This window comes from Alligator mississippiensis, chromosome 11, assembly GCF_030867095.1.
Source record: "Alligator mississippiensis isolate rAllMis1 chromosome 11, rAllMis1, whole genome shotgun sequence".
Classification (NCBI taxonomy): Eukaryota; Metazoa; Chordata; order Crocodylia; family Alligatoridae; genus Alligator; species Alligator mississippiensis.
Genome location: NC_081834.1, coordinates 49,412,942 through 49,437,559, shown reverse-complemented (window position 1 = coordinate 49,437,559; position 24,618 = coordinate 49,412,942). Strand labels below are relative to the sequence as shown.

Below are 24,618 nucleotides of genomic sequence, written 5' to 3'. Positions count from 1 at the left end.
ATGAGACTGGTGTTTTTGTGGCATCGTCCTGCTCCTCATCCCTTCTTCCATTACACTAGCCTCTTGTCCCTATATCTTCTTCAGGGTCCTGAGTGTGGCAGGAGCGACGACAGGGTCACTGTGCTCTCCCCTGTCACCTCCTTTTGCTGTGCGAAGCTTCGGACTTGCACCCTCCTATTCTCACCCACCATGACTTTGATTGTATGAGTTCTTTATAGGGAGGCTACCTTTCTTCTGCTTGACACAGTTCCCCTGCTTCTAGTGTGCTGTGTACCCAAGCCTCGTGGGCTATGCGTGTACAACACTGTCTTGGCCTACCTGCTCTGGCGCTCGGGCCCTCCGTGGCCCTGTTTCTCACCGGGCTCTCCTCGCTGCAATGCTGCCCCCTCACCGGGCTCTCCTCTGGAGCTGGGGTCTGTACCCCCGAACTCCGCGTCTCCACTGGGGCTGGGGTCCTCACTCTGCCGTGAGTCCCCTATGAGGCCTCTATCTTCTTTAGGGTCCTGAGGATGAACTCAACCAAAGGACAGGAGAAAGCTCTGGCCACCTGCTCCTCCCCCATGACTGCGATTTGCATGTTTTATGGGGCAGCCAGCTTCATGTACATGAGACCCAGATCCTACCACTCACCAGAGCAAGACAAGACTGTGTCTCTGTTTTACACCATTGTCACCCTGTACTGAATCCACTCATCTACTGTCTAGGAAACAGTGCCACTCTTTCAACACTTCTCTTTTCCCTAGCTTTGCATGTGAGGGGCTAAATCCAAGTTATCTTTCTGTGCCTGCATGGTATGTGCAGAGTTTGGTAGCTGTAGGTCTCTAGGGTTTCTAGCTGAGTCTGCCAGAAGGAAAACAGGCACCGAGGCAGAGGACTGCAGAGCCCCAGGGAGACTCTGGAGATCAAGGATGGTTTGCGAAGCTGGCTCCAGGAAAACCACACATTACAAAAAACAGTCAAAGAAATCTTAATAGGACATATAATATTGGAATACAAACCACAGGCACTTGCTAAGACAGTGCAGATAAAGGATAGGGAGCTGCTGATTTAAAAGAAATATCCATTAACTGAAGACATTCACAGAATCATTAGTACAGAATGAATGAAATCTTTTAGATTTCTGGTCTTAATGATCTTAAATTTGTAGGCAGCCTTTCAGGCAAAGTAACTTCTTACCGAGGCTCCAGAGACTACGTTTCAAAGAAGTGCTGATCTTGGTTCACCTGCAGATGGGCAATACAGCAAGGAGCAGGGCTCTTGCAGAGCTGAGATCTTTATCACCAGTTTTTAGCTGAGCTTAAACATCTTACTAGATAAAAGTATATCACATATAAGGTAAGGCTATGAGAAATGGGCCTTATTTGATTTGGATTTGGATTTGGCACAAATTGGGGAACAGTGATTTGATTCGTTGATTCGGATCACTGTCCCTGATTTGATTCGGCCGAATCCAATTCTGAGGATTTGATGCTGATTTGGTGAATCAGCAATCTGGACACAGGCACAACTTTAAAAATTTTTTTCTACATACCTTGAGGTAGCAGGCATGGCTCATGATCGCCGTGGTGTAGCAAAACCCCCAATGTTTCTTTTTTAAATTTATTTTAAAATGAATTCCCACCCCTTCCCCAACCATTTCTGACTTTTTTTCTCCCTCTCTATTCTCTATAGATAAGTATAAATAAGCTAAGATCTAGAATAATTGATTTGTGTGTTTGTATATGTGCAATTGTATCACACCCTCCTGTCTAACAGTGCAATATTGAGATCCTGAGAGTTGGCTTGACCCCAAGGGCAACAGTGGTGCTGGGGCACATGGAGCATCTCACAGGAGCACGGGGGGGGGCGGAGGAGGGTGCTCTCCAGCATGTTCGGCAGTGAACCTGGAAGTGGACTGGATGTACTTCTGGATCTGCCTGGGAGCACACTGGGGGGGCTCCCCATACGCTCCCCCCCGGCCTGGTGATCGGTTGTGGGGAGACCCCGGGTGCCCCCCCAGACCCAGGAGGCACCAGCTGCTGAGCAGGGGGCATGTAGGGGACCCCGCACGTGCTCTGCAGCCGACCTGGCATGGACCAGCAGCGCTTCCGGTCCTCTTCCGGGTCTGCTGCTGAGCGTGCTGGGGAGCCCCCCACACTTCTGTGAGATGCTGCATCTCCCCCAGCACCGCAGTGTTCACAGCTCCTGCTACCTATAGGTATGTAGAAAAATCATGTAAAGCTGTATCTGCATCCAAATTGCTGAATCTATCTGAATTTCTCCAAATCGGTTCTGAAAGATCAAAGGGTCCTCTGATTTGATTCAGATTTGGAGATCCAGCCACTGAATTGGGCTGAATCTCTGCTGAAATGAATCAGGGACTGAAGCTTCGCACAGACCTAATATAAGGTCATCATATGTAAAAAATAGCTCATGTCAATTCACCATGAATATATAATTATTCCATCTAATTGTAGTACTCTGGTATGCATTACTGGTTTCTCAGGGCTTGGGCATATTTGAGTTGTCAGGATAAAGCTAGCTCTCCGGCAAAACCAGATCTCCCTAGTACAAAACAGAAAGGTTGGCTGGCTGAATGTTAGCTAGTCGAGGATGTGTAGAGATCTCCTTTGATGGAATACATTGGTTTTTGAAGTCTGGGGAAGGGCATAGCAAAGTCACCATATCTTCCTCCCAGTTTAACACTATGGGGTTATCTCAGCAGTTAATCAAACAGAGTCACCACCCTCCCTGCAGAAGTAGAAAAGTCAGTGAGATTGTAGACTTTATCTAATAGGAAGAGGCAAATACTCTCTGGTTCAGGGTGTTTTTGTTCCAAAGGTTATGGAAACTATTCTTTAGCATGGAGTATTCTGCACTGTGCGTTATTCAGCCAGTTACTAAACATTTTCTGAATTATTTTAATTTGAGGGAAAATGTCCCTTAAAATAGTGAAATGTCTTTTTCCACTAAAAAATATCCATGCATCTTAATTGAAATACTGATTGAGTTTTTATCAAAAACATTATAGAACTGATATTTCTTCTTAATTATATTTTATAAATGATTTGGTAGAATTGAAATCATATGGCACAGAGCTCAATCAAAATGAGAATACATTTGTTCGCTTTTTTCATGAAAATTATTTGTTATTTTTAAGCAGCTCTGGTTGTATTCCTTTCTTTTTCTTTGTCTTGTCTTAGCCCACAGCTGAACTCACTAGGTGGTGCCTTTCATTGAGTCTGTTTCTGCTGCTTCAGTTGCAGTACTGTGATATTCAGAAATGGCAGATAGCCCGTCATCTGAAAGTCACATGTTTTTAAGGGATATTAATTTGAGCACTTGAAAAAACAAACAGTAAAAATGTAGAGCTGTTGGAAACATTTCGGCTAAAAGCATTCTTCTTAAACGGTACTTTTGCCTTCAGATTTTCTATAGAAACTTTCCTGGGAGCAGATATTGGGGGTTTTTTCAGAACTTTTTTGTTAAATGGTGAGGTGTTTGGGACAGAGACTGTTTCCTCATATCCCTATGTACAGTTCTTGCCTTGTCAGGTGTTCCTCCTCCTCTTACTACTAATAATGTTAACAATCGTAAATGCCATTGCGGGTGGTGATAGGAAAGGAGAATGGCTAGATAGATGGAGCCACACACAGTCATTGTGAAATGTTTTGCCATCAGGTGATTCTGTGAGATTATTTGCCATTGACTTCAGTGAGACTCACAAGTAACAAGGTAGTACTAGCAGTGCGGCTACTGTTTGCATACTATTACCAGCATGGGTCATAGGAACTCATTGTTTTCCCTGCATCTGGGCAGGGAAAGTAGCATGTATTGACTTCCTCACTGCCTTTGCTAGATTGCAACCAGGACTCCAGTTAACTAGTTTAATCTTGGCGATGATGCCTTTGCACAGCCTTGTGGCAAACAGAGGTAAACAAAGTTTTCCAACAAGCAAACTGGAATAACCTACCCCATGTTGGAGGTGGGCAGGTACTAGGACTCTGCCAACACTGCCACTAGTCTACAATAGGGTGGCCATCATAGAGGACAGTCAGGTTGTCCTCTGTCCTCTATTGTTATGAAACCAGACGGCTTTATATCCTCTCTTTTTATCTTCAAGTGAAAAATAGAGGACATAAAGGTGTCTGGTTTCGTATCAGTAGAGTATAAATGGACTGTCCTGGGGTCTGGATGGGAGCATTGGTAAATGCCTGATTTCACACAGTGTTTACACTGGCTCTCCCCTACTGTGACTCAAAAGAGATTGACCACTTGTTCTGTGAGGTCCCAGCCCTGCTAAAGTTGTCCTGGTCCTCATCCCTTTTTCCATTATACTAGCCTCTTATGCTTGTATCCTCTACAGGGTCCTGAGGATGAAGTCAACCAGACAGCTGAAAGCTCTGGCCACCTGCACCTCCCACCTGACTGTGGTGGGCATGTTTTATGGGACAGTCATCTTCCTGTACATGAGACCCAGCTCCTACCACTCCCCAGAGCAAGACAAGTTTGCACCATTTTCCCCCCCATACTGAATCCACTCATCTACAGCCTGAGAAACAGGGATATCTTGGGAGCCCTAAGAAAGCTGATTGGGAGATGCAGAGTCTTCCAGCAAAGTTGACAGAAGCTGTAATTTCTTAAGAGCTGTGTCACATTAAAATGAGAAGTTTAGAACATTTAAAAGTCCAGCCCACTCTCCGAGTCACTAGTGTTTTCCTGTTGCAGGATATTTATCCAAATTATTGCATACAGGAAGACTTGATGGGGGATTGAAAGTTTGCATTTCCCTTATTCTGACCCTCTGCAGATGGCCCAAAACCTCTTGCAGGATATAGGTCAAGTGGCAGGCCAACAAAAATGATCCGGGACCTGGGAGTCAAGATTTATGAGGAAAGGTTGAAAGTACTGGGGATATGTAGCCTGGAGAAGAAAAGACTGCCAGGAGGTCTCCAAATAGGTGAAGGATGAGTATAGAAATGATAGAAATAGGCTTTTGTCTGAGCTTAGTGGGGACAGGAGTAGGAACGATGGCCTCAAGGTTCAGCAGGGCAAATTTGGGCTGGAGAATAGGGGGAACTAGCTGACTTTGGGACTGGTCAGGCATTGGCACAGGCTACCTAGCGAAGCTGAGGAGTCTCCAGGATTGGAAACGTTCAAGAGGAGGTAGAATACATACTTAACTGGGGAGGCTTAATTAGGGGTGATCCTGCTTTGAGCAGGGGGCTGGACTAGATGTGACCTTGTGAGTTTCCTTCCAGTCTTACTTTCCTATGATCCTATGAGTCTAAGCGCTTTGATGCAGACCCTCCCAACAACTTTTAAAAGCACATCTCACTTCAACTTGGTCCCTGTTCTTATTCCTTGTTCTGACTTTCTTGTATGACACCCTGGTTGTCAACAGTGCTGGGTTTTGGTTTTCTACATGTTGTTTTTGTCACTGACACGCAGGTACATTTCCAGTCCTCAATCCATAAGCCTCCCCACAGAGAGAGCAGTAGGAGCCAGGGCACCTACCTGCAGCACTGTGGATGTGCAGTGGGCATGAAGCCTTAAAACACCCTCAACAATTGCCCAAACTTAGCAGGACGTAGGAAGGCAGATGGAGAGAGACTCTCATCTTTGCCCCTGAGGAATCAGGGTACGCTCAAATGAGAAGCTGAAAACCTTCATTTCCCACACATGATTTGAGCCTGAAACATTTGGGCTTCCTAGAAATGCATGTTAACCACCACACCACAGATCTGTCTTTGGAGCTCATTTTGAATCTCCACCCCTGGGCAACCAGGAGAAGGAGGTTTGTGGAAGATGTGTGCAGCCAAGAGGATGGGAGCAAAGCAGATAGTAAGAGGCAGCTGCTCTTCTAGCACAGAGAGAGCCCTGGGTTGTGACTGCCCAGAGATTGTAGTGGTTAGCGTGCTATGCTAAAAGTTAGAAAGATTCACATTCAAATACCCTTGGGGTGAACAGGTTCTTCAACCCCTGTCCTTCACTTCTGCCAGCGCGTGACCTAGTTACTTGGTTAATGATGCAGAAGACAAGAAGTATGTCTCTTCCACCCTCTCAGCCCGCTGCCAGTGCCCATGCCTGGTCTCTGTGTATGCATCATTTTCCACAGATGCAAGAACAGATTCCTTCCTGTGCATAAGTGTCAAGAATGACATATAGACAAATCCATGAACTGGTCACAGAGACAACCAAGAATGAATAGACTATGTCCTCACTGAGCTTCTTCTTGAAGGGTGGATATCAATCAATCAATCAATCAATCAATCAATCAATCAAACATGTCAGGTTTTATACTGTCAGCTTTCTCCTGCTTATTGTTCTCAGGTCATCTGGACTATTCTTGGCCCAAATCTGTCTCTTGGTTCCTGATTTTGGACACTGCCCTGGCCTCTTTCTTAGCTACTGTCTCTGGCCTCTAGTGAAGGACTTAATCATGTGGGATGACTGCCTGTGTTCTTGTTAGTGAAATCTGGTGGTCTCATCCTAGGTATCCAACTGGCCTTCGCTCAGAGCTGAATTGATCAACATAGGCTCTCAAAAGTCTCTCCAGAAATCTTTTTTCCCCTTCATTACTTCACTTCTAGGTCTTTATGGCAATCATTTCCCCCTGGACAACTTACCTGAGGAATCAGGTACTACAGATAAGTTATAATGATGCTGAATGATGCTCTCTCTTCTTGGGAGCAGTTATCAACAAAATATAATCCAGCTCACAATAGAGGGCATTTTAATACGGCTGGAGTGACCATGCAGCTGGGATGGTACAAAAAATATGTGAGTGGCCAAGTAATTTGTAGGTGATAAAATTTCTTGGACCAGCTGCATGGATAAGCAGTGTGGATAGGCTTGTCACACTTTCAGGCCTTTTCTCAGGCCTTCTCTCTTTAAACTTTCATCGACACAGGTGTGCCAGTTACGGGGGTAAGGTTACTTCCCCCCCAACCCCCAGCATAGTTTTGCATTTGGTATAGGTGAGGCTGCATTAAAACTGTTAGGCCCCAGCTCAAGTCTGGGTTCGTGCCCGGTATGCAAAGGCCAATAAAGATACCAGGGGTGAAAGTATAAAAAAGATTTATTGCTAACAATAAAAGGTGCAAGCGGAATAATTTCACAAGACAAGCACACGCACATTCAATACTGAGCCCCTTATATACCAGAGGTTGAATCTTCATAAGCATCCTTGTTTGCTAATTGGTTATAAAGGAGTGACGCAAGGAGTTCTTTACTGAGCATGTCTCTATACCTGTGTTTTAGCTATGTATCTCATTAACGTACATATATGTTCCATTAGCATATATCTTCCCCGCCTCGGGGTGTGATTTTTAGTATTATAATGAGCTCTTTGTTCCAGTATCTCTGATTCTGTTTTTTGTTTTCAAGCTTCCTCTATCTAAGACTGTCTGCTCCTCATCATTGCAGATGGGCATTCGACACATAACATTCACTTTTGCTTAGGCTTTGCATAGTAGTTTCTCGGTCAAACCTTACAAAACTACCAGCCTAGACTCTGTGTTGACTGGCAGAGATTTTTCAAAACGCTATGGACAGCAACAGATACCTTCTCTTACATATTAGACAAATGTACAGGCAGTCTCAGATAAAGCACCTGATTCTGTGGTCTGCAGTCAAGGGATAGATTCCACTCATCTGAGTCGAATCTATTCAAATCTGAGGCCTCTGGGCCTGTTCTTCTACTATTATTTGCATCCTACAAATCATGATGCAGAAGCATCATGTAGAGTGAGTCAGAACCCAGACGCCTCATTCCACTAGAAACTCCAGCAGTGAGAGATCAGGTATGCTGTATTAGACTGAAAACAGTCAAATATGACATTTCCCACTTTTAAATAAATCCTACCCTTAGACTTTATTTTAAAAAAGACTGAAATGTATTGTGATTTGTCCTTCCTGAAATGCTTTGCTATCTCCCACCTCAACACAGAGGTTGCCAAGAAATTTCCTTGAGCAAAAGTTTACAGAGTTTTCAAACAGCTAAATGGAGGAAGGTCTGGCAGAGCACCCGCTGGAGCTGAAAGTGCAACTTAATTAAAGACTTGACAAGAGTCCCGAAGTGTGAGGAAGTTTGTGTATTTTCCTCCCCTTAGATTTCAAAACTATTGCTGATGAGTAACGTAATGGTCACAAACTTGACTTGGCTTTTGTAAAGACAGTGTTTTTTATGACCTGCCTGCTCCCCTCTCTCCACTACCGAATTTAGTCAATTACCTGGAGATGGATGTTGAAAAAGTGTGCCTTTATTCAATGTAGAATAGATTTTTTTTAAGACTGATTTCAAATTGTTTTTATATATTGCCCATGTTGCATTTTTTCAACACTTTAAAATATTTTTTCAACCTGTGCGCGAGAATTGTTCTTATTTTAATCTTGAAATTGAAATGGAGCTCATGCCTGAGAGATTTTAAAGTAATTTACTTCCTTAGAAAATGACTGCTGCCCCTTACTAAAGCAATGCCATGCCTAGAACAGTCACTTCTTTAATTTTAGAGGGGTTTTTCAAAGAGATTGATGTGGATAGCTCATGTGCTTGCTTTTTAGCCAATAACTCTTTATTTTTTATAAACTTCATATGGGATGGGAAAAAAAAAAGTATTTTGGGATTAGAATAGAATACATGAGAGTAGGTTTGTAAAATTTGGGGGTGTGGGAACTTCTTTTTAAATAAAGGACAGCATTTTTTGGAAGAGATGAAACTTCTTACTGAAGTGGTCACAGAAAGAGATAAAGCAGATCAAGGTAAGTGATTCCTGTTTTAGTCCTACTTTACGCAGATGAAGATTGTTAAAACTAGATTTATCTTTATTAGAAACAGCAGCATGTTTCTTCTAAAAGGTCTGCATGTGATAATGGCAGAAAAAGTGTCATATAAATATTTCTCAAAAAGTATCTCAGGTATTACATTTCAAGAAAGTCACATAAATTTTACTTCTAACTATTATTACTTCTACTAGATGTATTATTAATAAAATATGTTTTATTTTATTTTATATTATTTTATTTTACCTACAAATGTGCATGAAAGGGCTTTTTTGATGTGATAAAGGAGATGATACAATTAAGAATTAAAAGGTGGAAATTATTAATGAAAACAGATTATTTCTGTCATGGTAGCTATGTATTCAAAGGAACCTGAAGAAGAGGAAATGTTTGTAAAGAAGGGTTAAAGCGTTACTATCCATCAGTTAATTCCAATATCCCCATTCACATTAGCAGGTCCAGGATTTCACCCAGGCCACTTTTAGGGCTATTAAAAATGTTAGATAAAAAGAGATTTAGTTTAATATAGCATATCATAAATGGTCTGTGTTGTGTATCATAACATACATGTATAATGTCACATCATATATTTCCACTTCAAGTGACTTTGAACCCCCACCCTGTAAGGAGGATCGTTTCTGTTATGTGCTTCCTAACTCTGTATCACACAGGAACTTGGGGCCTGTGTTCTCTGAAAGAGTTTCCTCTTTGCGAGGACGTAGACCCCAAATTACTGGTGGTACCGGTGTATGAAACACATAACACAAACAATCCACTCTTTCAAGACTTTCCCTTGTCCCTAGCTTTGCAAGTAAGGGGCTAAACCCTAGTTATCTTTCTGTGCCTACATGTTATGTACAAAGTTCAGTAGCTATAGAGATTTAGGGTTTCTAGTTGACTCTGCCAGAAGGAAAACAGGCACCGAGGCAGAGGACTGCAGAGCCCCAGGGAGATTCTGGGGACCAAGGATGGTTTGAGAAGCCGGCCCCAGGAAAACCACGCACTCCGAAACACCAAGTCAAAGAAATCTTAATAGCATGTCTAATATTAGAATACAAACGACAGGAAATTCCTTAGACAGGACAGATAAAACATAGCAAGCAAGCTGCTGATTTAAAATGACAAAACAAAACATTAAATGAAAAGAGTCACAGAAATGTTAGAACAAAAAGAAAGAAATCTTTAAGTTACCAATTCTTATAACTCTCCAATGCGTGGGCAGCCTGTCTGGCAAAATAACTTCTTACTGAGGTTTCAGAAACTCGGTTTCTTGAAGCGCTGATATTAGTTCACCTGCAGAGGGGAAATACAGCAAGGATCTGGGTTGCTGCCTGAAAAGAGTTTCTGAGGCAGACCTGGGGTCCTTATCACCAGCTTTTAGCTGGGCTTAAAAACCTTACTAAATAAAATTAGCACAAATCAGGTTATCAGATGTTAAAAAATCATGCCTATTCATCAATTAAATATAATTAATCCATCTAATATGGTAATAAGGTATTCTTTATCCATTTCCCAGGGCATAGACACATTTTAGTTGACAGTGGGTCCATCTACAGGAGAAGCTTAACATTGCATTAGCGTAGGTTACTGTGAAGTAAGCAAGTCCGTCTACACATGCACATGCTTACTTCACAGTAAAGCTCCCTAATCCTGAGTAAATTTGCTACCTGAAATGGCGTAGTGAATTTACTTGAGATTAGTAATAGTGCCATAGTGCTCATGTAAACATCTGATTGGGAACAAAATCTGGTCCAGGTCAGCCATCCACCAGGAGAAAGGAGGAAGCTTCCTGCTCATGGGAGCTGCCGGCTGGTAGGACGGGCTCCACCACATGACTATGTCCCCCTGCCCAGCAGCAGGGAGCTCCAAGCCCTCTGCTCTGAGATTGTGACTGGGGCCTGGGGACTGGGAGATCCTTATGTCCTGGCCCCCACTCTGCTATTGGACTGGGGAGTGGGGGCTAGGAGACCCTTAAATCCCATTCCCAGCTCCGTGATGGTGAAGCCAGTGCTGGGAGATCCTTATGTCCCAGCCTGAGCTCTGCGGTTTTGGGGCTCGGGCTGGGAGATAAGCATCTTCCAGCACTGGGCCTGTGGTCGTGGAGCCAGTGCTGGGAGCTCCTCGCTGGTGGGGATGGGGAAACATGGAGCATGGAGTTGGGCAGGGAACATGCTTGCTTGTTCCCAGCTCAGTTCTGCACTCACAGAGCGGGGTGAGGAAAGCCCCTCAGACTCTCCCACCCCCCAGCTCTGTGCTGATGGACCTGAATGGGAAACAAGCCCCCAAGCCTTTCCCTCCCCACCACCCCCCAGCTTCAGGCTCCCAGAGGTGAGTGGAGAACAAGCTGCCCAGCCTCTGCCTGGCATGCAGGGTGGGGGCTGGAAAATGTCCTGGTCAGGGACAGGTCCAAGCCCCATGCACAATCAGGTGATTGAGGCACGGGGCTTGGAAAGATATGCAGGGGTGAGGTAGGTGCCAGCCCTCTATTCTGATCTGCTGGTGGGTAAGCTAGTAGTGACAGAGCTGCCCCATTGGTGGATTTGGGGCAGGGAGCTGGGACCTGTCCCTCCCCTACAGCTCTTTCCAAGTCTCCTGCCCCTGATCAGGGAGCCAGGGCAGGAGCTCTGTGTTACTGGGGTAGGGGGACATTGTCCCCACTCCAGCAGCAGGCAGACCCAAGGAGCCGGGAGGCAATTGTCACCTGCCCCTTGCTGCCTACCAGCCCCTGGGCTAGCGCCTGGGGGGAGTCTGGAGCTCCCCGTGGTGGTGGCAGGGGTCCATGGCAGGGCTGCAGGAATCTTGATGCAAAGAGCAGCAAACCTTCTCTCTAATCCATGCATTTGTAGGTACCTGGCTGAAAGCACTGACTCCCAATTAGTTTATACCGGTTTAAATCTAGGCCAGAGTTAATGCATGTGTAGATGCACCTAGTAGAAAGCTAGGTCTCTGGAAAAAACAGATTTGACCAATTTGAAATGACAAGGCTGGCTGGCTGAATGCTGGCTTGTCATGTATAACTCAAGATGACCTGTGATGGAGTACATGGGCCTGCGAGGTCAGAGGAAGGGCACAGCCAGGTCACTGTATCTTCCTCACAGTTGAACACCATGGACATAGGGAGAGGGAGAATTTTTGTTTTGTGGGGGGATAAAGCATGTGTGCATGAGTGGGCATGCCCCCCCAACAGGAAACCTGTAGTGGAATAGGCAGGGGGAAGGGAAAGGGCTATGGGGAGGGAGAGCAGAGCCAGGCCTGGGCCTGGGGCTTTGGCAGCCTCTTCCCCTGTGCCCAGTGTTGTTGCCTGGCACCAGTGGCCCCCGTGAATTCACCACCCCCCAGCACTGCACCAGCCCTGGCTGCCTCCCCACACTGGCCGCACACCGTGTAGCGGAGCCCAGAGCCAGGGGCCAGAACAGGGCCAGCCTTGCCAGGGAGCCAAGGGGGAGCCACCTGGCTGCCCCGATCTTGGCACGGGGCTCTGCCTGATCCCTGCCTGCATGCCTCGCTGTCACCTTTGAAAGCAGTACAGCTCTATGTGCGCCCCACCACTGAGCCAGCTGGGCAGCGAGACACAAGGTGCCGCATCACACTGCTTTCAAAGGCTGCAGCGAGGCATGCAGGCAGGGAGCAGGCTGAGCCCAGCCCACAGCTGCAGCTCACACTTGTTTGGTTCACAGATTGGGGGACCATGTGCCCCCGCCTTGGCTCCCTGGTGCCACACCCTTACATGAGCTGCCGGGCTCTGATTGCCCCATGATCCAGCCCGGCTGGGGCCCCATTCCCCATGAATGGAGGCCCAGTCAGGCTGGGGTGTGAGATAATCGCCACAGTGCAGCAGGGAGTGGGGCAGGGGAAAATGATTCACCCGTGCCCCTACCCTACTCCCTCTTGGCTTGTTGGGGTCTTGATGTGCCTCCCACAACCCTGGCAAAAAGGAGACTGCAGTAAGTTTCTTTCAGTCTCCTTCAGCCAGCTATGATCCTGGCTGAGCAGGGTATGTGAGAGTGTGTGTGCCCCCTGCCCACCCGCTGCAGGAGTCTGCAGCCGGGCTGCCCTGAGACCCTACCTGCTGCCTGTGTTTCGGGGGGGCTGAGCCCCATTAGCCCCCTTCCACCATCTATGACCATAGGTATTATCTCACCAGTTAATCCAGCAGAGCTACCACCCTCCCTACAGAAATAGAGAAGCCAGTGAGATTGTGGGCTTTTACCTAGTGGGAAGAGGCAACTTTTTTCAGGTTCAGAGAGCTTTTGTTCCAAGTGTTATGGAGGCCATTCTTCAGGTGTTGTACCTGTACCACTCCTAGTCAGGCAGGTCCCTCACAGAGTATTTTATACTGTATGTCATTCAGCCAGTTACTAGAAATGCTCAAAGTTAATATTTTATTTCGGGGGAATATGTCCCTTAAAAAAGTGAAATATCCCTTTTTTTCAGGAAAAAAACAACCATTCACATTAATTGAAATACTGATTGACCATTTTTATCAAAAGCATTATAGAACTGACATTTCTTCTTAATTTTATTTTATTATTGGTTTCATAGAATTGAAATGATAGGCCAGAGAGCTCGAACAACCTGAGAATAAAATAACATTGTTTCACTTTTTTCCTGAAAAAAAAAATAAATATAAATATAACGTTTTAAGCAGCTTTTGTTATGTTCTATTCTTTTCTTTCTTTCTTTTTCTTTATCTTTTCTGAACAGCCTCCAGCTGATCTATCTGGGTGCATTTATTTGTGTCCCTAACATGCTGTTGTTACTGCACCATCATTTAGTATTTCCGTTTGGAAGTACTACATGACCATGTAGTAACAACCCATACTGTGTTGTTCACATGGTGCATGGTTCACATGCGATGTCATCATTGTAACGTGCTAAAAATAGGGGGCATATTGCTATGGCAACATAGCTGCTGTGTCACTTTCTTGCCCGCAGGTGCTATGTCGCTGCACCGAGTTGCTGCGGCAATGTAGTTGTCACAACCCAGTGATTTTGGTGCCTCGGCACGGTGGAATTTTCCCACCACATGAGAGCCTCTTGCAAAGTAAAGGCTTTCTGTTGCAGCAGAAAACCCCCGGTGCTAGAGAGTTCCTGCCATTCGAATGCAAATTTGTGTCCCGCTATTGGCCAGTTCTAAATTATTCCTACGTGGCGGCTAGTAATTGGCTTGCTGGCCGTTTAAAAATTAGCGCGACTTCCGCCCAAGTTGGAGAACTTTGAGCATGCTGCAGAGTGCCTCTGAAGAGATCTGACTCATGGCTGAGCTGATCAATAGACTGATCACCTATCGATTCTTCTCCCCGTCGCCGAGCGCAATCCCAGACATATCCTTTTCCCTGCCGGCAAGATTTGTGGACGGACGTGCTGGCCTGAGCCCTGCCAGCTGGAACAACTAACGTAGTTGTTCAGATTACCAGACCGTTTTCATCGCAACCGCAAGTGACATAAGTAAAGTTTTACAACCATAAAGCTTTCTCGGCCTCTCTATTCACCAGCCCGCCCTGACGAATGAACGATTATTAAATCACCTCGAGTCGGCTTTGGCCGTCCGAGACATGGCGACAAGGATGGGATTTAAGGGCACGGTGATAGAGGAGAACCTAATCGGGTACTGCCCCGGTGCACTGGGACCCGCCACGTAGAGAATGCCAACGATCTATGGGCGCATATCACTTACCACCAGGCAGTAGAAGGGGATGAAAGAAATATTGATGGTTACTTCTCCGTAAAGAGAGAAGAAGCCGTAGTGAAGGAATGGAGAACTAAGCTATCCCTTGGGGAGTTCGGATGTATAATGGGGAGCGACCGGGTCTATTATCGACCCCCGGAGGAAACCTCAACCATATCCTTAGCCAGGGTGAAAGCGCAGAAGGCAGAGAAGCTGACCCCCGCTCAAGAGTTCACTCAATGCATTCGATACTTAAGGGAAGGAGGGGAATCCACCCCCACGGACTGGTTTAACTGTCCGGATTTGGTGCTGGAATCGCGGGGTCATGAGCTCCTCGTTCAGCTCCGGGAGGATTTGGAAACTAAGGGCCGTCATGTGCCGAGATGGGGTCTGACCAAATGGAAGAAGGGAAAAATGATGAATGTGCTGTTCTGTACAGTAGTGAGTCTACTAAGGGAATACACAAATTTAGAGGCACAGATGCATACGGCGGGTAAGGAGTCGCTGGAGTGAACAGCAGAAAGCTCCGGAGCGGCGCTTGTCAGAAGCACCGGCCGCATGATACCGCTAGCAGAAAATGGCGCCGAAAAAAGCGCGAGCCATCTGGGCAATCCGGAAAGGAGAGGCGGAGCTTCAGAAGACCCGGCGGGGATCTGCCTAGCGCCTCCGCCCCCTGAGGTGACGTCGTTCCCAACGGCCCCGCCTCCTTGCCACGGGGAGGGGGCAATGGGAGGAGGGATGTACCCAACACTCCCAGATGAAGAACTTAACTCTTTCTCCACCGCAGCTCACTCGATAGCTGTGACGAGGCATGTTGCAGATGAAGATGGTGCTACGCATACCACTGTTATCTCACGCACACGCACTCGACCAGAAATTCAAGAGCTTTGCAAGGAATCTAAAATAAGATCAGGAGAGACCTTGGCAATGTGGTTAGGACAGTTAATAGTGGAATTTGGATCTGACACCTTGGACAAAGAAGAAGCAAGTGCCTTGACCCGACAGGTGGTATGGGGTTGTGGGCGTGCTACCGACTTGAATGTGGTCACAGACAGTGCCCACTGGCCCATCCCAATCCCGGCACTCATAATGGGACAGGTAAACCACAAATTTCACACCTGGCATGAAGGTTGTCCACAGAAGGCTACTGCGGAGCAACTCCTCCTGGCTATAGTTGGGTTATCATATCTCTCATGGAGCCCGAGAACAAATCCAATGGGACTAACAGCTGTACAACGAAAAGAGAGATGGGCTTATCACTACCTATTGGACCCCGGGGCAATCCCAACGCCCTTGGAAGCTATAGATGCCTGCGTGGAGGTATATGGAGGAGCAAATGCTGTTACGCTCCGACTCTTCCTGAACCCAATGGCAGGTCAACCAGTGGGAAATCTCTTAGGCCACTTCCCATGTCTACAAGCACTTATGCAACAAGGTGAAGAAGTTTCTGATACTATAAGGGACCGACCTTCGGCATACCCAGCCGGAACACTGAGATCCAGACGGCAAGAATTTATCCCTCGACGAGAGCAAGGGTGGTCACCCCCAGGAACCCCGAAGGAAAGAACCCTGAAGGAAAGAACCATGTTTGGTTTTCTTCTCTCCTGCACCGGACTTACAAAGGCGCAGCTACGAATTTTGGGAGAATGAACCCAATATCGTATAGCCGAAGCATTAGGATTTAAATCCGAGGACCCATCAAAAAATGAGTAACGGCCGGCGGCTCTGCCGGCGGCCTTCTCCAGTTCAGACCTGACCCTACTGATTCTCGACCATATGCCGAACTCACTGTTTGCAACCCTGCCAATCCGGATGACCAACAACAAGCATTCTTCCTTCTCGATACTGGAGCTCAAACCAATGTGATTACCTCAATGATACCTCATCAAAAGACCACCAAAACAATCAAGGTACAAGGGCTTAACGTTATCGCTGTCACAACAAAGGTCAAATTTTGGGTCCAAGGCCACCGATACCCCCTAGAGGCTGTCCAAGGGGGCATCAACATTTTAGGGATCCCGGGAATAAAAGCGCTTGACCTTAAAGAACAAGCGCTACAGGCATTACCCGTCATTATCCCAGAACAGGATTGGCATCGACCAACACTTCGTAACAACTCCACTTGGCGATATCGACCAATCCCAACTAAGGGTCCTCTAAAACAGTCCCTTACTGACCTCCTGAGGCGACTCGAGTGACGAGGCTGTATTAAGACTGTAACAGCCAGCACCTACCTGTCATCAGGATGGGGGGTAGCAAAACCTGGAAAGCCTAATGAAGCCCGGTTGGTTGTAGACTATCGAGAAGTCAACAAAAGGTGTCAGGTACTTCAACAACCTAATCCATCTACTCTGCCACAATGTATGTTTGAGATGGCACAGTTCCAACAAAGTAAGTGGGTTGGAGTCACATTGGATCTTAAAAATATGTTCTTTTCCATCCTGATAAATGACCCGGAAGGAATACTAAACATGTGTATTGATGGCATCATGTATAGGTGGACGGTCTGTCCACAAGGATATCGTAACGCTCCATCACTAGCCACTGGTGCCATGAATAACACCCTAAAGAATTTTCGAGCTTCATACTCTCTTCCCCCAGAGAAGGAACTAAAGATTTGGAGTTACGTCGATGATATCGCCATCGTGGGTCGCGATAGTTCCGTAGTTACTAGTATAGTCAATCAACTAGTCACTCACCTTCAGAGTGAGGGATGGACAATCAACGAGGAAAAGTCGTGTTTGCATCCTGCAGATGACATTACTTTCCTTGGTACTCAATACATCAGTTCTATCCGCCACGGAATTTCGCATGAGGGTCCTAACATCGATCCATTGAAAACATTCTTCCCTACAACTAAGAGGCACTTTCAACAGTTGTTGGGTCATTTGAATTGGTATCGACATTATATTGGACTTAGTGATTTGGCCCTCCTCACTAAATTGCAGCGACAGATCCGTGATAAGTCTCGAAAGTCCACGCCCTGGACAAAAGGAGATCAGCAGAACCTGCTTCGCCTGCTAGCTACGGCTAAAGATACACAACTCCATGCCATCGATCTGGGTGAGTCACTAACCATAACCCTCGGGTTCACCACCAACCATGAGTGGGCTGTCACACATAACCCTCACAATGAGCTAGTATATACAGCCCATAAAATGCTTCAAGCGGCACAACATCGATATGGAGCTGTAGGAAAAATCCTCCTAGCCGAACAACTGGTGGAGTCATTAGCAAGGGGTCATGGGATGTTACACGCTCCCGGTGCCACATTGTTACCCTTGCTGGATGCAGACAGAGTTGACCCACATTTTCAGGGAGAATCTAAGACCTGGAATACGCTAGTGCTTGCCCACCATTACAACTGGCATTGTTGGAGGTTGGAAGACACGGTACCTGATCCAAGCCCAGAAGATGAGGAGAAGGTCCCTACATTGCATGGAACTTCTGCCCTGGCGTGGATGGCCTCAGATGGAACCTCCCGAAATGGCGGAGGCTATGGGTATTATTGCAAAGCTTGTAACGATAAGGAAATCTTTCAAGCCAACCCAGATGATAATTCGGCCCAAAAATGTGAATTATTAGGATTCCTCAAGGTACTAGAACATTGTCTGACACATCATAACGATACACTCCCAGTTCCGATCATCGCAATTGATTCGCAATACATTTATAAAATTCTTACGGGCACAGCTTTTCCTTCTGAACATTTGAATGATTGGCAAGATATTTGGGAAACGTTAACTAAATTTGTGCGCCTCCCGTTGATTAGGCACACTAAGTCCCATCGTCCAGATACCGATCCAGTGCATGAGGTAATTGATAAGCTCTTAGAAGATCCACTCCGGACCAACATAGTCTTGCCTGTCACATCTACCTCCGGTCCTGAAGTAAATCCATTCCTCGTGTGGCTTCATGAGAACTGGGGTCACCCGGGACCACGAGCTTGCCATCAATGTTGGTGCCGAACCCTTACGGAGCCGGCTTCATACGGAGCTCGGCGCGATTGGGAAAAGGTAGCTCAGGCCTGTGAGATATGTGCTAAAGAAAAGTGCCATAGAACCAAGCACCAGCTCGGAGCTTTCGATTCTTCACAGTTTCAAGCAGGAAAAGTTTGGCAGGTAGATCTGCTAGGACCCCTCCCAGGGTCTAAGCCGCCAAATAAAGGATTAGTTGTTGTCGACTTGGGAACAAGACAGTTACAGGTTGTCCCCCTACGGAAAAGTAATGCCACTGCTATCATTTCTGCTTTGACTGCTGTATTTGCTACTTGGCAAACTCCTCATGAGATTCAGTCTGATGGAGGACCTCCGTTTAATTCAAACGCTCTGGACAAATTCTCTCATCTTCATAATGTAGCCTGGCATCTTCATTTGCCGTACCACTCGCAGTCCAACGGTGTTTTGGAAAGACACATAGGTCTGTACAAAGAGCAACTTCGCCTTAGAGGAGGAGGGACATTTAAAAACTGGACTAAATTTAATCATGATGTCCTTATTTCACTAAACACTGCTAAACCGTAATGGGACGAAGCTAATGTCCAGAAACCTCCACCTTGGGAGCCCGAGTTCCAACCAGACGAGTTAGTGTGGATCTCAATACCACACCCCCATCAAGCTCATCCACAAGTTCATAAAGGAACAGTTCAACGATCGGGACAATATCCTAATACCTATTCTGTCCAATTAGAAGAAAAGCCCGATCGTCCTCTTATTATCGTTCATCACAACTAGATGACACGCCGTTCCAACGTTCCTCCAGTATTCTTACAGTAAATCCAATTATGAGTCTTTTTGTTTTGTGTTGTTGTTTTATTTCTTCACAGGTCTAACCCCAGAAAAGCAATAATCCACAACCGCCCGATTGTGAGATTCATTGAGTACCAGACTGCAGTTTGTTCGAATCAATAGAGTGATGGTTGTGAAGGAGACACTGAGATGGCGAACGTTCATTAGCTCAGGACTTGTTTTAACACTATTTTCTCATTTTATTAAGTATTTTATTGACATTGTCTATTAGTAGGAGAGGACGGACTGACTACCAGACGAGGAGGGTCCCAAGCAGATGTCCTTCAATCAGACGATGATCAACAGTTGTTGTTATGTGTTCAAAGTTATTGTATTTTGTAATTTGTTGAAAAGACCGGTCTATCAAGTTGTTTCTTTATATATATATTACTGGTTGTTAAAGCTTTGCCAGGTCAGTGAGTCCCGAAACAAAGATGCCGTATGATGTGCTCATGTGTCTAAAATTCCAGTTGTGCCGTCAGCAAGGGGGCATGTCACAACCCAGTGATTTTGGTGTCTTGGCACGGTGGAATTTTCCCGCCAGATGAGAGCCTCTTGCAAAGTAAAGGCTTTCTGTTGCAGCAGAAAACCCCCGGTGCAAGAGAGTTCCCGCCATTTGAATGCAAATTTGTGTCCCGCTATTGGCCAGTTCTAAATTATTCCTACGTGGCGGCTAGTAATTGGCTTGCTAGCCGTTTAAAAATTAGCGCGACTTCTGCCCAAGTCAGAGAACTTTGAGCATGCTGCAGAGTGCCTCTGAAGAGATCTGACTCATGGCTGAGCTGATCGATAGACTGATCACCTATTGATTCTTCTCCACGTCGCCGAGCGCAATCCCAGACGTATCCGTTTCCCTACCGGCAAGATTTGTGGACGGACGTGCTGGCCTGAGCCCTGCCAGCTGGAACAACTAATGTAGTTGTTCAGATGACTGGACTGTTTTCGTCGCAACCGCAAGTGACGTAAGTAAAGTTTTACAACCATAAAGCTTTCTTGGCCTCTCTATTCACCAGCCCGCCCTGACGAATGAACGATTATTAAATCACCTCGAGTCAGCTTTGGCTGTCTGAGACAGTAGTGGCATGTGCAGACATGCCCATTAGGTGGTACTTTTCATCTACAGATGCTACAGATAATGTCCATAATGATAAATATCATTGTTTGTGGTTTTCGGAAAGGAGAATCGCCAGAATCACTCAGCGACACTCAGTGACTGTGAAATGTTTCACCACGAGGTGATTCTGTGAGATTATTTCCCATTGACTTCAGTCAGACTCACAGGTAAGGTCATATTAGCAGTGCAGCTACTATTTGGGTACTATCACCAGCATGGTGTATAGGAGCTCATTATTTGCCTAACATCTGGGCAAGGAAAATAGCCTGCACTGAGTTGCTCACTGCCATGGCTAGATTGCAAGCAGGACTCCAGTTAACTCCTATAAACCTGGCTATGATGTCTCTGCACAGTCTAGTAGTTTAGGATAGGTAACCCTTTCCAGCTGCAAACTGGAATAACCTACCCCAGGTTGGAGGTGGGCGGGCGCTAGGACTCTGCCAACACTGCGACTTGTCTCCAGAAATGGATCAATTCATGGGCCAAGGGGCCCAGGCCCAAGGGCCCCTACCAGTCAGGGGCTGTCTGGGAGCAGGGGCAGGGGATGGAGCAGGGACCCACCACACTTCCCAGCCTGCAGGGGAAAGTCCTGCAAAGCACTGAAGCTCCATTGCATGTTAAACACCTGAGAGCAAGAAGTGGGTAGCAGTTGGGAGCTTGTCTCAACACTTCGCAGGGACAGTCAGGATAAAGCGGCAGTGAGGATCAATGCTGCCCTTGCCACTCACTGCCCAGCTGGTCTGTTCCTCTCCCATCGCTGTGCCTGAAAGGAGTCTGATCCTGCTCTCTTTTCCTCCCAAGGGTTGGGTCGCAGGGCAGGCAAGCAACTCAGAATGGGTTGCTGTGCTGCTCACTGCCCCCAAACTGCACCAGATCCCCTTGCAAGGCAGCATGCGGTGCTTTAGTCCTGCTGCTCATGGGTGCTTTGTGGTGCGAAGAAGGGGAATCCTACTGGGTCCAGGATGCTTCCTGCAGTTCTTGACCCTGAATAAGACTGCCAATAGAGAGGGGTCTGCATTTTTCCCAAGTGATGGCAACTAGTGTGGGGAAGGGTGAGCCCTTCCAGGGGCTGATTAGATCTCTGTCTGTCTGTCTAGATACATTATACAGGGGGAGAAAGACTGTGCATATGTGTGTGTGTATGTATACATTTATATAGATATCTATATAGAGAGAGAGATAGTGGTATAGAGAGAGAGACATTATGTGTGCATATATGTATGTATATATCAAAATATCTATACATGTTGGTTACATAATTATGCAATGCTAGCACAAGGGTGTAATGGGTAGAGAAAAGATAGCTTTACAGTATATGACGTTTAGCATATGTTTAATTTTTTGGGAAAGATAAAAAAAATTGGGATGTATTGTGTAGACATATTGCTTTATTTTAATTGCAAGAATCACTAACAGCATTCTTAGACTCATACTCAAGGCTAAAGGTATGGCCCGTATTTTTCTTGGAATAGTTACTGTAGTGCAGGTACGATGTAAAATGTGTATTTAAAAAAAAAACAACTGTCGAACAAGAATCTATATGACCACTAAACTAGAACATCTTTCCTTTCATGTTATTATACATTTATGGCAATCCCAAGCATCTGAGTCATTTTCCTACGGCAGTTGTTTTATTCAGTTTTGTGTGCGGCAAAACTGAGTAGTTCATTTTGACATTGCCTGTTGTGCTTTATTTATTAATGCACCATGAAAACATTTAACAGGTCCATTTATTAATGCTTTATGATACATTCCTGTTTATAATGTGGTGTGGGGGACCTCCAAGTCTCCTTTTGCCCAGGGCCCCAGGAAATCTTAAGCCACCACTGCATGTCTCCCCTCGTGATGCGAGTGGAACGCCCACAGCCGGCGTTCTGCCTCACAGCAGCCTGGGGAGAGCACCTGCAGAAAGTGCCTCCCCACCACCAAAGCACCAAATCCCCGGGCCAGATTCAAATTTTCCACAGGCAGAGGTTGCCGATCCCTGTTGTAGTCAGTTCTGTGTCTGCAGCATAGACATACCACAGGTTAAACCACTGCAACCATGTGGAGGTGGCGCCTGTAGCTGGATGTACCAATCCTGGGCTAATTATAGAAAAACTATAGCCCTAAGTAAACAGTTTCCCAGGGAAGTGAAGTTATTCTCTTATGAACTATAACATCTGTCATTTCTTTCACAGGAGAAGAAAACCTGCCAGTTGCCTCAGTTTCTATTACTGAGTCTATGCACATTCCCCAATGATATGTTTTTTGTCCAGGGTTTCAGGCAAAGACACATGAAGAGGAAATGAAGAGTGGGAATGAAACATCTTCAGCACACTTTATTCTGTTGGGATTCCTGAGCCGGACCAAAGTGCACGTGTTCTCCATGGCCATGATATTCTTAGCCTTCATTGCTGCCATGTCTGAAAATGCTCTCCTCATACTTCTAATCAAAGTGGATTCCTTCCTTCACACCCCCATGTACTTTTTCCTAAGTCAATTGGCCTTCATGGACATCTGTCAGACTCTGATTGTTGTCCCCAAAATGGCAGCAGACTTCCTGACCCCAGGCAACCCCATTTCTGCAGCTGGCTGTGGGGTTCAGATTTTCCTCTCCTTGACAATGGGTGGAGCAGAGTGCCTCCTCCTGGCAGTCATGGCTTATGACAGGTACGTAGCGATCTGCAACCAATGCAATACCCTCTCCTCCTGAGCAAGAGAGTCTGCCTGGGTCTGACAGGTGGGGTCTGGATCAGGACATGTGTAGATGCCTTGATTCTTACAGCTTCTACAATGCACTTGCCCTACTGCGGCTCTAAAAAAATTAACCACTTTTTCTGTGAGGTCCCAGCCCTGCTCAAATTGTCCTGCTCTGACATGTCCTAATACGAGACCCTGCTGTTTGTGTGTAGCATCCTTATAATCCTTATCCCTTCTTCCACCATTCTAGCCTCTTATGCTCGCATCCTTGCTGCAGTCCTAAGGATGAATTCAACCAGACAGCAGAAAGCCCTGGCCACCTGCTCCTCCCATCTGACTGTGGTGGGCATGTTCTATGGGACAGCCATCTTCATGTACATGAGACCGGGCTCCTACCACTCCCCAGAGCAAGACAAGATTTTGTTTCTGTTTTACACCATTGTTCCCCCAGTGCTGAATCCACTCATCTACAGCCTGAGAAATAGGGATGTCTTAGGAGCCCTAAGAAAGCTGGTTGGGAAATGCAGAGTCTTCCAGCAAAATTGACAAATGCTGTAGTTTACTGTGAGCTAAATCTCATTCAACTGATAAGGCCACCAGCAAGGTTTTCTGGAACATTTAGGAGACTAAATTTTCTCAGTCATTTAACAGCCAGTGACCTACTGTGAATCACGGGCTATATCAGTTAAATGTTTAGAAAAAGGTTTAAGGAGGTCTACTCCCTTTTCCATGTTCACTCGAGTTCTCCTGTTGGAGGAAATTTAACTAAATTATTGCATACGTGAAGATTTAATGGGTGTTTGAGACTTTGTATTTCCCTTATGCTGGAGGCCCAAACCCAGATAAAAAGTCAAGCTAATAGGTAAAGTGGCAGGGCAACAGATATGATTGGGGGCCCAAGGAGACAAGACTTATGAGGAAAAGTTGAAAGAACAAGGGGTATTTAGTAGGGCTATGCCAAGCTTTGGTTCCTGATTCCATTCAGTGGAGATTCGGCCCAATTTGGTGGCCGAATTTCTGAATCTGAATCGAATCAGAGGACACTTTAATCTTTCTGAATCAAATCAGAGCCCTTGGAATTGATTTGGAGACATTAGGAAAGATTCAGCGATTCAGTGATAGAGGCAGCTTTAAATGTTTTTTCTACGTATCTCATGAGTGCTTCGATTCTGGGGCACATGAAGCGTCCCACAGGAGCAGACCCGGAGGTGGGCCAGAAGCAGCCCCGTGTCTGTGGGGGAGTGTGGTGGGAGGGCTCCCATGCTCCCCTGGCTTGGCGACTGGTGCCTCCTGGGCCTGGGGGGGCACCCGGGGTCCCCCTGCAACCAATCGCTGATCTGGGGGAGTATGGGGTGGAGTCCCTGGTGCGCTCCCCAGGGGACCTAGAAGTGGACCTGAAGTACTTCTGGGTTTGCCACTGAGCATGTGGAGGGCCCCCCAAACTCCTGTGGGATGCTCCATGCATCCCAGCATTTCAGCGTTCACAAGCCATGCTGGTACCTTGAGGTATGTAAAAAAAACATTTAAAACTGTCTCTATATCTGAATCGTTGATTCTCCAAATCAGCATTGAATCTTCAGATTTGGATTCAGTCAAATTGAATC

General features: G+C 46.2%; 1 pseudogene; it reads left to right on the top strand.

The window, feature by feature from the left end:
* Positions 1–22,619: 22,619 nt before the first annotated feature.
* LOC132244073 (olfactory receptor 2V1-like) lies at positions 22,620–24,299 on the top strand (annotated as a pseudogene).
* The last annotated feature ends 319 nt before the right edge of the window (positions 24,300–24,618 follow it).